This window comes from Lepidochelys kempii, chromosome 9 (assembly GCF_965140265.1).
Source record: "Lepidochelys kempii isolate rLepKem1 chromosome 9, rLepKem1.hap2, whole genome shotgun sequence".
NCBI lineage: Eukaryota > Metazoa > Chordata > Testudines > Cheloniidae > Lepidochelys > Lepidochelys kempii.
Genome location: NC_133264.1, coordinates 33166548 through 33178921, shown reverse-complemented (window position 1 = coordinate 33178921; position 12374 = coordinate 33166548). Strand labels below are relative to the sequence as shown.

Sequence of the window (12374 nt, the reverse complement as noted above, 5' to 3'; positions counted from 1 at the left end):
TGCTCAGGGAGAATAGACAGGTTATAAAAATAGAAAACTCAATAATAATGGAGGGTTCCAACTATCCCCATACTGACTGGGTACATATCACCTCAGGACAGGATGCAGTAATAAAGTTTCTAGACAAAATTAATGACTGCTTCTTGGAGTAGCTAATCCTGGAACCTACAAGGGGAGAGATAATTCTTAATTTAGCAGTAAGTGGAGCACAGGATCTGGTCCCAGAGGTGAATATAGCTGAACTACTCAGTAATAGCAATCATAATATAATTAAATTTAACATCCCTGTGAGTGGGGGTAGGGAGAAATACCAAAGAAGTCCACCACAGTAGCATTTAACTTCAGAAAGGGGGACTACACAAAAAATGAGGAAGCTAGTTAAAGGGAAATTAAAGCAACAGTCACAAGAATGAAATCCCTGCAAGCTGCATGGAAACTTTTTAAAAATACCGTAATAGAGGCTCAAATTAAATATATACTCCAAATTAAAAAAAAGTAAGAAGAGACCAAAAAATGCCACCAGAGCTAACCAACAAAGTAAAAAAGGCAGTTGGAAGAAAAAAGAAATCCTTTAAAAATTGGAAGTCAAATTCTACCGAGGAAAATAGAAAGGAGCATAAACACTGGCAAGTAAAGTGTAACAGTTGTGACAGACCCAGACCAGTTGGGTGCAGGAGTCTGGTAGAAGGCAAATATACTGGCTACTGGATTAATAGTTTTCTGCTCCATGAGTGACCAGAGCGGGAGCTGCCCTCAAGCAATCAGGAACCTGCTAGAACCAATGAAGATAGGCAAGCTAATTAAGACACCTGGAGCCAATTAAGAACTTACTAGAATCAATTAAGACAGGCAGGCTAATCAGGGCACCTGGTTTAAAAAGGACCTCCCATCAGTTATTGAGGGATGCAAGGAGTGGGGAGTAAGAAGGCATGCTGCTGGAGGACTGAGGAATACAAGCGTTATCAGGCTTCAGGAGGAAGGTCCTGCAGTGAGGATAAAGAAGGTGCTGGGGGGAGGCCATGAGGAATTAGCCCAGGGAGTTGTAGCTGTCACGCAGCTGATACAGGAGATGTTGTAGACAGGTGTTATCCAAAGGGCCTTGGGCTCAAACCCGGTGTAGAGGGTGCCTGGGTTCTCCCCACCCTCCCAACTCCCTATCTGACACATGTGGAGTTGACCTGGTCTGTGAGACACACCAGAGGGGAAGGTCTAATTTGGAAAGGGATCTGGCCTGTCCCCGACCCACTACGTGGGACAACAGAGACTGTGGAGATTGTTCTCAGTTTCCCCCATGCTGGCCAGTGATGAGGTTAGCTAAGTGAATGGCAGGTTTGAGCCTCTAGCAAAAGCTGCCAAACTGAGGGCTACCGTGAACCTCTGATACGAGCAAATCCGCCAGAAAGCACAGGACCTACCGAGGCAGAGGAGGAACTTTGTCACACTGATGTCAAGAGTGGGATTTGGTGCAGAGTGTGGCAGAAGAAGGAGGGTGTTAAAAAAGAAAAAATAAGGAGGGTGTATTTTCTTTTCTTTACCACAATGGAGGACGTAGTGCGGGCACTGATACAAGCCATGGCTGCCCAGCAGGAGGCTACCTGTGTCCAGGCAGCTGCCCAACAGGAGGTAGTGCGGCTGCAGCAAGAGACCAATCGCCTATTGATGGACCAGGCCCCGCAAGATCGTGCTATGTTGTGGGAACTGTAAATCAGGTGAAGGCCCTTACAGAGCTGAACTGCAGCCATGATGGGACACGGGTCATATGGGCCATCAATTGGCTGCAGAAATCCTCGCTGGAGGATGACGTGGAGACATACCTCCTGGCCTTTGAGAGGCCAGCCCTATGGGACGCTTGGCTCTGAGATCAGTGGTCTGGCATCCTCGCTCCATTCCTATGTGGGGAGGCTCAAAAGGCCTACTATGATATGTCTGAAGAGGCTGCGGCAGACTACCTACAGTGGAAAGCAGAGATCCTGGCCAGATCTGGGGTAACGAACACAGTGCTGGCCCAACAGTATCATGAGTGCAGGTACCATGAAAACAAAACCCTGCAGTCCCAATTATACAACCTCATCCATCTCGCCCGAAAGTGTTTATGAACCAAGTCTCAGAGTCCAGAAAAAATACTAGAGGTTCTGGTCATTGACCGGTACGAAAGAGGACAACTGCCAGACCTTTGCACCTGGGTAAGCCAGAACGACGTGTCCACCTGCAATGAGGTGGTCACACTGGTAGAGAGGTGAAGGACGGTGAGGGAACTGATTCAACCAGTTAACGAAGAGGCGCCCCAGGTTAAACTAGCAGCACTGACCTCCAGAGCTCAGGCAATTGAGCCCCCAAGGAAGGCCCAGGTGGAAAAAGAGAGGGGCTGAAGGCCCACCAGAGGCAACCAAAAGTCAGAGCGCAGAGGGTGAAGAGGATCATGACATTAGACTGCCCAAACCGAGAGACCAGGGAACGCCTAGTGCCCCATACAGATGTTACACCTGTGGGGAGTGGGGACACATAGCTGCACAGAGCCCCGGTGCAGAGGAGTGTATGCAGTGTAACCTAGGAAACTGGGAAAACTCATGCTCCCTAATTCACATTGTGGGGGTTGCACTAACCCCACACAAATATACCAGGCCATTGAGGTTAAATGGAGTAGAGACCACAGCACTGATAGATTTGGGTAGCGCCATCACACTCATCTCAGGAAAACTTGTGAAACATAATCAGTTACTACAGGCAAAACACCCAGGGGTGACATGAGTCCATGGGACGGTTAGTTACTATCCCACCATCCCGGTAAAAATTAAAATCCAGGGGAATGCTACAGAGGTAGCAGCAGGTGTAGTGCCTAAACTCTCTTACCCAGTGCTCATAGGGAGGGACTTCCCAGGATTTGATGACTTACTCCCAGTAGGGGGATTGGAGAAAGGGGAGGACCCTGAAGCTAGTGAGGCGTCCACAGTAGACTGTCAACCCCCAATCTTCTCCAAAATATCCCCAGATTTTTTCTCCACTCCCAGGCGGGGCAGAAAGACGAAAAGGGAAAGAAGGGCAGCTAAGGCCTTGGAAACCCGAATACTGACCCAAAGCCAGAGGGTCGCTCTCGTAGGTAGGTGGACCCCGGCAGCTGAGAAGGAGGCCACCCAGCAGGGAGAAGCACCTGAGCCAAATCCCAACCCTAATGCCTCCGAACCGGCAGAAGCAATAGAGACCAGTCCCCTAGAACTTGGGCAGACCAGCCCTGGGAGAGAAAATTTCGGATGGGACCAAGCCTAAGATCCAAGGTACGACAACATTAGGAAGGAGATAACAGAAATAGATGGGGTCCCCGTAAAATGGAAAACCCCAGGACCCGGCCCCTATTTCATCATAAAGAAGGATCTCCTGTACTGGGTTGTACCAGTACAGGGACAGAAGATAGAGCAGCTCCTAGTGCCTCGCAAACACCAGAAGGCAGTATTAAGCCTCGCTCATAGTCCTCTTTTTGGGGGGCATTTAGGGATAGAGAAGACCCTGGCAGGGATCCTACAAAGGTTCTTCTGGCCTGGGGTGCATGAAGAAGTGTGGCAATACTGTGCCTCCTGCCCAGAGTGTCAGCTGCACAGTCCCCGTCCCCACTTGAGGGCACCTTTGGTACCCCTTCCCATCATAGAGGTCCCGTTTGAACAAATAGCCATAGACCTAGTGGGACCCCTAGAGAAGACGACCCGAGGTCACCAATATATACTTGTCATTCTGGACTATGCTACATGGTATCCAGAAGCCGTCCCCCTGCGGAACACAGCCTCTAAAACAATAGCCAAAGAGCTAGTGGGGATCTTTGCCTGAGTGGGGCTACCAAAGGAGATACAGACCAAGGAACCCCATTTATGTCAAAACTGATGATGGATCTATGTGTCCTACTCCATATACATACCCTGAGGACTTCAGTCTATCATCCACAGATCAATGGGCTGTAGAAAGTTTCAACTGAACTCTGAAGGCTATGATAAGGAAGGTGGTAAGTCGAGACAGGAAGGATTGGGACACACTACCATACCTTATGTTTGCCATCCAGGTAGTACCTCAGGCCTCAACTGGGTTTTCTCATTTTGAGCTATTATATGTGTGCCACCCCCAGGTCATCTTGGACATAGCCAAGGAAATTTGGGAGGAGGAGCCCAATGAGGGGAAGAATGTAATTGAGCATGTGTTACAAATGAGGGAACAGCTACAATAAAGCGGGATTTGATAGCTGCTTTCAACTACCTGAAAGGGGGTTCCAAAGAGGATAGATCTAGACTGTTCTCAGTGGAAGCAGATGACAGAACAAGGAGTAATGTTCCTCAAGTTGCAGGGGGGGAGGTTTAGGTTGGATATTAGGAAAAACTTCTTCACTAGGAGGGTGGTGAAGCACTGGAATGCGTTACCTAGGGAGGTGGTGGAATCTCCTTCCTTTGAGGTTTTTAAGGTCAGGCTTGACAAAGCCCTGGCTGGGATGATTTAGTTGGGGATTGGTCCTTCTTTGAGCAGTGGGTTGGACTAGATGATCTCCTGAGGTCCCTTCCAACCCTGATATTCTATGATTCTATGGTTCTATGATCGCACGGGTCACTCCCATTGTGCAGGAGCACCTAGAGAAGGCCCAAGAGGCCCAACAAGCTCATTACACTCTCCAAGCCAAAGTTCGGCAGTTCCAGCCCGGAGACCGAGTATTGGTGTTGATACCCACAACAGAGAGTAAACTTTTGACCCAGTGGCAAGGACCCTACGAAATAGTTGAACCCGTAGGGGAGGTAAATTACAAGGTGCAACAACCGGGATGTCGGAAACAAGAGCAAATATATCATGTCAACCTTCTGAAACCCTGGGATGCACAAGAGGCAAGCGTAGCTATCCAAAAAGACCTACCCCAGGAAAATAAACCCTCTGAACAGGTGACGGTGTCTCCCAATTTAACGCCAGACCAGAAGAATGGGGTGTCTGAGATGATCTTCCGGAACCAAGGTGTGTTCTCAACAAAACCGGGTCGAACAACTGAGACATACCATTACTTCATCATGAACCCCGGGGCCAGAGTAACAATGAGGCCATACCGGGTGCCAGTGGCCAGAAGGGAAGAATAAAAGCGGAAGTAAAAAAATGCTGGAGTTGGGAATCATCAAAGAGTCCCAGTCAGTGGTCCAGCCCAATCATGCTGGTGCCCAAACTTGATGGCACCACAAGTTTTGCAGCGACTTCCGGAGACTAAATGAGGTATCCCAGTTCGACACGTACCCCATACCTTGCATAGATGAACTAGTGGACCATCTGGGCAATGCCCAATACTTGACTACCCTAGACTTGACAAAGGGGTACTAGCAGATTCTCCTTGCCAAAGACGCGAAGGAAAAGATTGCTTTCTCTACACCAGAGGGTCTTTTCCAATATTCTCTCCTCCCTTTTGGATTACATGGGGCCCCAGCTATCTTCCAGAGCCTCATAGACAAGCAGTTACACCCCCATACCAATTATGCTGCTGCCTAACTGTATGATGTGGTTATTCATACTCCAGACTGGGAAACCCACCTAGAGAAGGTGGAGGCAGTCCTCGATACCTTCAGGCAAGCTGGCCTTACAGCAAACCCTGCCAAGTGTGCCGTAGGGTTTACGGAGGCCAAATATCTTGGCTACATTGTGGGAAAAGGTCTGGTAAAACCCTAACTAAATAAGTTAGAGGCCATCCAAAATTGTCCCCGACCAATTCGCTAGAAACAAGTCCGTGCATTCCTAGGTGTGGTGGGGTATTACTGATGATTTAACCCCCACTTTGCCACAAGGGCAAGCCCCCTGACAGACCTAGTGAAGGCCCGTGGACCTGATCTGGTGAGATGGTCTGATGCAGCAGAGAGAGCATTCGCAGACCTACAGACTGCCCTTTGCAGTAACCCCATACTGATAGCCCCAGATTTCACCGAGGAATTTATCCTGCAAACGGATGCATCAGAAGTAGGTTTGGGGTCCGTCCTATCACAGGTGGTCAGGGAGGAGGAACACCCAATTCTCTACCTCAGCAGGAAACTCCTGAGGAAACAAAAATATGTAGTGGTGGAGAGGGAGTGCCTCGCCATAAAATGGGCCATGGAAACATTGCGCTACTACCTGCTCAGCGCAGATTTGTCCTTGTGACTGACCATGCCCCTCTTCAATGAATGCAGCGGAACAACGAGCTACAAGAGAAGAGCGCAACGGTGACCAGATGGTTCTTATCTCTCCAACCTTTCCAGTTCCATGTGCAACACAGAGCAAGGAGCTGTCAAGGCAATGCCGATGGCTTGTCACGTGTGCACTGTCTGGTGTCCCAAATTGCCCAACCCCTTGGTGTTGAGCAGGGGGGAGGGATATGTGACAAACCCAGACCAGTTGGGTGCAGGAGTCTGGTAGAAGGCAAATATACTGGCTACTGGATGAATAGTTTTCTGTTCCATGAGTGACCAGAGCGGGAGCTGCTCTCGAGCAATCAGGAACCTGCTAGAACCAATGAAGAAAGGCAAGCTAATTAAGACACCTGGAACCAATTAAGAACTTACTAGAATCAATTAAGACAGGCAGGCTAATCAGGACACCTGGTTTAAAAAGGACCTCCCATCAGTTAGTGAGGGGCACAAGGAACGGGGAGTAAGAAGGCGTGCTGCTGGAGGACTGAGGAGTACAAGCATTTTCAGGCTTCAGGAGGAAGGTCCTGCAGTGAGGATAAAGAAGGTGCTGGGGGGAGGCCATGGGGAAGTAGCCCATGGAGTTGTAGCTGTCACGCAGCTGATACAGGAGACATAGACAGCTGCTATCCACAGGACCATGGACTGGAACCCAGTTTAGATGGTGGGCCCAGGTTCCGTGCACCCCCCCAAATCCCTAGCTGACCTGGTCTGTGAGACACACCAGAGGGGAAGGCCTAATTTGGAAAGGGATCTGGCCTGTCCCCGACCCACTACGTGGGACAACAGAGCCCGCGGAGATTGTTCTCCATTTTCCCCACGCTGGCCAGTGATGAGGTTAGCTGAGTGAACAGCAGGTTTGAGCCTCTAGCAAAAGCTGCCAAACTGAGGGCTGCCATCAACCCCTGAGGCTAGCAAATCTGCCAGAAAGCACAGGACCAACCAAGGCAGAGGAGGAACTTTGTCACACAGTATAATCAGGCAAGCCAAAAAAGAATTTGAAGAGCAACTAGCAAAAGACTCAAAAACTAACAGCAAAAAAGGTTCATCAGAGGTACGAAGCCTGCCAATCAGTCAGTGGGGCTACTGGAAAATCAAGGTGCTAAAGGAGCACTCAAGGAAGACCAGGGTAATGCGGAGAAGCTAAATGAATTCTATGAAATGGTCTTCACTGCGGAGGATGTGAGGGAGATTCCCACATCTGAGGCTTTCTTTTAAGGTGACAAATCTGAGGAACTGTCCCAGACTGAGGTGTCAGTAGTGGTGGTTTTGGAAGAAATTAATAAATGATACAATAAGAAGTCACCAGGACTAGATGGTATTCACCCAAGAGTTCTGAAGAAAGTAAAATGTGAAATTGCAAGAATTCTAACTGTGGTACCTAACCTGGTGCTTAACATACCCTCTGTACCAGATGACTGGCGCATACCTAGTATGATGTCAATGTTTAAAAAAAGGCTCCAGATGCAATCCTGGCAATTACAGGCTGGAAAGCCTAACTTCAGTACCAGGCAAATTGTTTGAAACTATAGTAAAGAACAGAAATATCAGACATATAGATGAACATAGTTTGTTGGGGAAGAATCAACACAGCTTTCACAAAAGAAAATCATGCCTCACCAATATATTAGAATTCTTTGATGGTGACACCAAACATATGGACAGAGGCGATCTAGTGTATATAATATACTTGGACTTTCAGAAAGTCTTTGACAAGGTCTCTCACCAAAGCCTCTTAAGCAAACTAATCAGACATGGGATAAGAGGGTCCTCTCATGGGTCAGTAACTGGTTAAAAGACAGGAAACAAAGGGTAGAAATAAATGGTCAGTTTTCAGAATGGAGAGAGGTAAATAGAGGTGTCCCCCAGAGAGCTGTGCTGGAACCAGTGCTGTTCAACATATTCATAAATGATCTGGAAAAAGGGTGAGGTGACAAACTTTGAAGATGATACAAAATTATTCAAGGTAGTTAAGTCCAAAGCTGACTGCGGAGAGTTACAAAAGGATCTCACAAAACTGGGTCACTGGGCAACACAATGGCAGATGAAATTCAGTGTTAAGTATGAAGTAAGTCACAGTGGAAAACATAATCCCAACTATACCATACAAAATAATGGGGTCTAAATTAGCTGTTACAACTCAAGAAAGAGATCTCGGAGTCATCATGGATTGTTCTTAGAAAACAACTGTTGAATGTGTGGCAGCAGTCAAAAAAACCAAACAGAATATTAGGAACCGTTAGGAAATGAAAAGATAATAAGACAGAAAATATATAAATCCATGGTATGCCTACATATTGAACATTGCATGCAGTTCTGGTTGTTTTAAAAGTGCAATCTAGATCTAAATGTTTTTAAAATAGTCAGATCACCATTCAAGCAGAATGGTCACTGGTTTACAGTTTCTCATTGGGTTTTACACTCCCAGTGTCACAAATGACGTTTTAGCAAGATGAGTGACTACAATACTCAGCTCAGAAATACCAATTGTAAAACTATAAAATATATGTTTATTCAAGGCTGCCATTTCTTCTTAGCCTATCAACTTGTAGATTCTTAGGACGGTTAAGATGGGTTTACTTTAGTTTTCCTTTAAAAGGGGCAACTACTACTTGTAGTTACCCTGTATTGCAGAGAACCTGTGGGATGATTGGCTTGTGTCTCCAGTTTTGGGAATGTAGTGGGATATTATTTGGGGATGGGCGTTATGTCTTCAACTAAACCATGATTGTATGTGTGCTTAAGTGAAAAAACTAGTTATGTATTTCCTCTGTTTACCTATTAAGTGTTCTGTAAAAGAACCCTGTAGTTAAGCCTGACTGGCTATTTATAGTGAAATTTTGCCCAAAGGAAGCTTACAGAATAAGCCAGTAAATGCAACTGGGCAATACTCTTATAGTACTGTGATACAGGAGGGCCAGGGAGCAGTGGTAGAGTGTTAGAGAGGAAATATATAAGCCCTAGGCTAATTAAGATGTGGTTCCCTGTTGACTAGGGAGGGTTGCTACAGGTTAAGTGGAGTACCTGTTGTCAATTAAGGCCCTGTCAGGAACCTAATAAAATCCCCTGCTTCAGGCAGTCGGAGGAGGAGGAGAAAGGGAAAGGACTAGGACTAGGACTAGGACTAGGACTAGGACTAGGACTAGGACTAGGACTAGGACTAGGACTAGGACTAGGACTAGGACTAGGACTAGGACTAGGACTAGGACTAGGACTAGGAGGTGTGTTGTGAGATTTGGAAGACCAGAGAGTTGAAGTAAGGGAGACCCTGCCCCAGCAGGACAGGGAGACTCCCTCCCTGCAGCATCTAAGGACCGAGGGTAACCCCACCTAAGGGGGATGAGGGTAAGAAACCCACAGGGGTTGTGAGTGGCTGGGACTCAGAGCGAGGAGCAAACCCAGACCCCTCCCCCACTTCCCTCCTCTGTCACCTTCCAAGGTACTATCAGGGCCCTTGGCGCCCAAGAGCAGGGGCAAGGCGTGGCGTCTTAGCACCCCCATGCCCCAAGAAAAGCGCAGGACCAACCATCGGTTATCTTGTCACAGTACGTTAAAAAAAATAGCAAAAATCATGCGTGTTCTTTGAATGGCTAGATTTGATATTAAAAATATATATGCTCAGCTTTTGTTTAAACATATTTATTGTCACTGTAGATCAAATATCTACCAAATACAAGCAAACTATGACAAATCCACACCCAATTTCCAAGAAGGAAACATTACCTAGTGAAAGTGTGGCCTCACCTAAGTGTCTATGCAATTTGAGCTTTTGTTTAAAAATAAATAAATAAAATTAAAGTTGAATGACAAGTCAGTGGGAATTGTGGGTTCTCAGCAGCTCTGAACATCAACTGTAGGTGTCCAAAGTTTGGTATCCAAAAATTTGAGAGACCCAAATTTAGATTACACTATGGAAAATTAAGCATAAGTGTTCAGGTTTTATGCCTGTGACAGTAACCTGTAAGTAATGGAGTGCTGTCTCTGGAATCTTCTTACACACAACCTGAAACAGGAAGGATTCTAAGGTAGAGATCTGGGACACAGCAAAGAGCTAGGCTGTGGACTAGGGAAAGAAAATTCTTATTATCTGCTGGTTATTCTGTGTCAGTGACACTATGCTGCTGTTGTTGAAGCCTTGTCACCAGCTTGCCTGAGCCAGTGGGTATCTTGCAAAGTGAATTTACCTAATTTTCAGTAGTCCAGCATCTTACTCAGGTTAGCCTGCCTGGACCTTACAGTCACACTGAGTACATCAAAAAGTCCCTCAGTGACCAAAACACAAAGTGTGGCTTTGTGGGTTATGGTAGAGGGAAGATCCTTTCTTCCTTCCTCCCTCCCCTGACTTAACCATTGAACTGCCATTTGATAGAAGTAGCCAGTTTTTTTTAATTTGACCTGCTGGGCCCTGACTGGCTGCCGCCTGTTCACCAACCCTTCCAGCTGCTGAAAGATTAAGTCTTCCTGGTTCCACCAGCTGTTAACCCTGAAGGGCCTTTCTAGGCAACCCTGGAGGTCCAAAACTCACTGTCCTTTTCTTAAAGAGCTGTCGTGTGACTGGAGGATCCTCAGAGGGGTAGATCACAAATCCACATGCTTCATAGCAGCACAGTTTGCTGCACAGGTCTTTCTAATTCTGTCCCAATCCCAGGATAATGAAAACACACTGGTTCCACTGCAAGAAGGTCTTTTGTGACCTTGGAAAAAAGGAGGTAGGATTTACCCTAAGGGAGCTGTGAAATGCCTCCATTCTTCTTCATGGGTTGGTAACAATGAATCCTGTCTATCCAAGGGCTTGTCTACACTTGAAACACTACAGCAGCACAGTTGCAGCTGCACCACCCATGTTGACAGACGGGGTTCTCCCATCGGTGTAGGTAGTCCATCTCGCTGACTGGTGATAACTAGGTCAACAGAAAGTTTTGTAGGGATTGAGATTAGTCCTCCAGCCTGTATATGCTAATAGGAAAAAAAAGAGGACCAGGATTGTGTGTGTGTGTAAAAAAACTCATTATTTTTATTATTATTTATTTATATTACCCACCAATGTGTGAGGTACCTCTCAATATAGAGAAAAGAGATTGGGTGAAATTTTAGCCCCAGTGAACTCAATGGGAATTTTGCCATTGACTTTCAGTAAGGCCAGGATTTCACCCATAATCCCTGATTTTTAGGAAACTGATTTCAGACAAAATACAATAGATAAGTAACAAGATACATAGAACGAATAAGCAGAAGACTAATCAATGAATTTCTTGTGGGTATTGCAGAAGTAGTGGGTATTCCAGAGGGATTTAAATTAGGAGAGGGTAGCAGCTTCCAACTCAAGAAAGATCAGTGTTCCATATATAAAAGGAATTGTGGAAGGATGTGCACAGATATGAGGAAGACGGGCAAATGGAATGTCAAGGCTGGCATTGCTGGTGAAGCAAACTAGTCAGGGTGACATAAGAGACTATATCGGATAAGTACAGAGAAGGCAGTTATTTATAGCTGGTCTACACTTGGTTTTTTTCAAATCAGGGTAAGCGGTACCTGGTACATGTCAGTGCTTTGTACGTACTATGGATTTGCACTGGTAGAGCTACTGTGGTATAACTTCACTGAGTGCACCCCAAAAACTCAGAAAGCAAATAAAAAGAAGCCAATACTTGCTATTTTTAAAAATCACAAGATTTTTAAACAAACCTTATGATTTTTAGAGGCTAGCCTCTTGATTTTTGAGTGTTAACAGTATGGTATCTATTTTTCCTGATTTGTGAGGATTGTCTTATTTAAAATAATAGTAATAAGATATTAAAAGGAGAGAGTCTAACACAGCTGCTCAAGCACGCTACATAGTATTTTAAAAGAGATCCAGGAAAATGACTATTAAGCAGGGCGCCTTGTATTTCACAGTTCCGTGGCCACTGGATTCACCATTGAATTAATCTCTTGCCTCAGTTATGCGCTCGATAATCTGTTTTAATTGTTTTTCAAACAAAAAAAATCTTTCTAGCCCCCCCCTTGTTGCAAAGTGCACCTTAAAACCCTTAATTGAATGTAAAATGATGTAGTTATTGCAGGGAGCTGGAAACTATAGCTCTAAGAGATGGGAACTGCTGCATTCATCTTAGGGTATCAACTTTGAAACATAAAGATAACAATTTAAATGTCAACACTTAACTCTTTAATTTTAAGGTTGTTAATTTGCTTATTCTGAAACACCTATCTAGT

The 12374-nt window shown here is 45.8% G+C and overlaps 1 protein-coding gene across 1 annotated transcript in view; it reads left to right on the top strand.

The window, feature by feature from the left end:
• Window positions 1-12374, top strand: part of FBXO36 (F-box protein 36) — a 71027-nt gene that overhangs the window by 40357 nt on the left and 18296 nt on the right. The window lies entirely within an intron of this gene.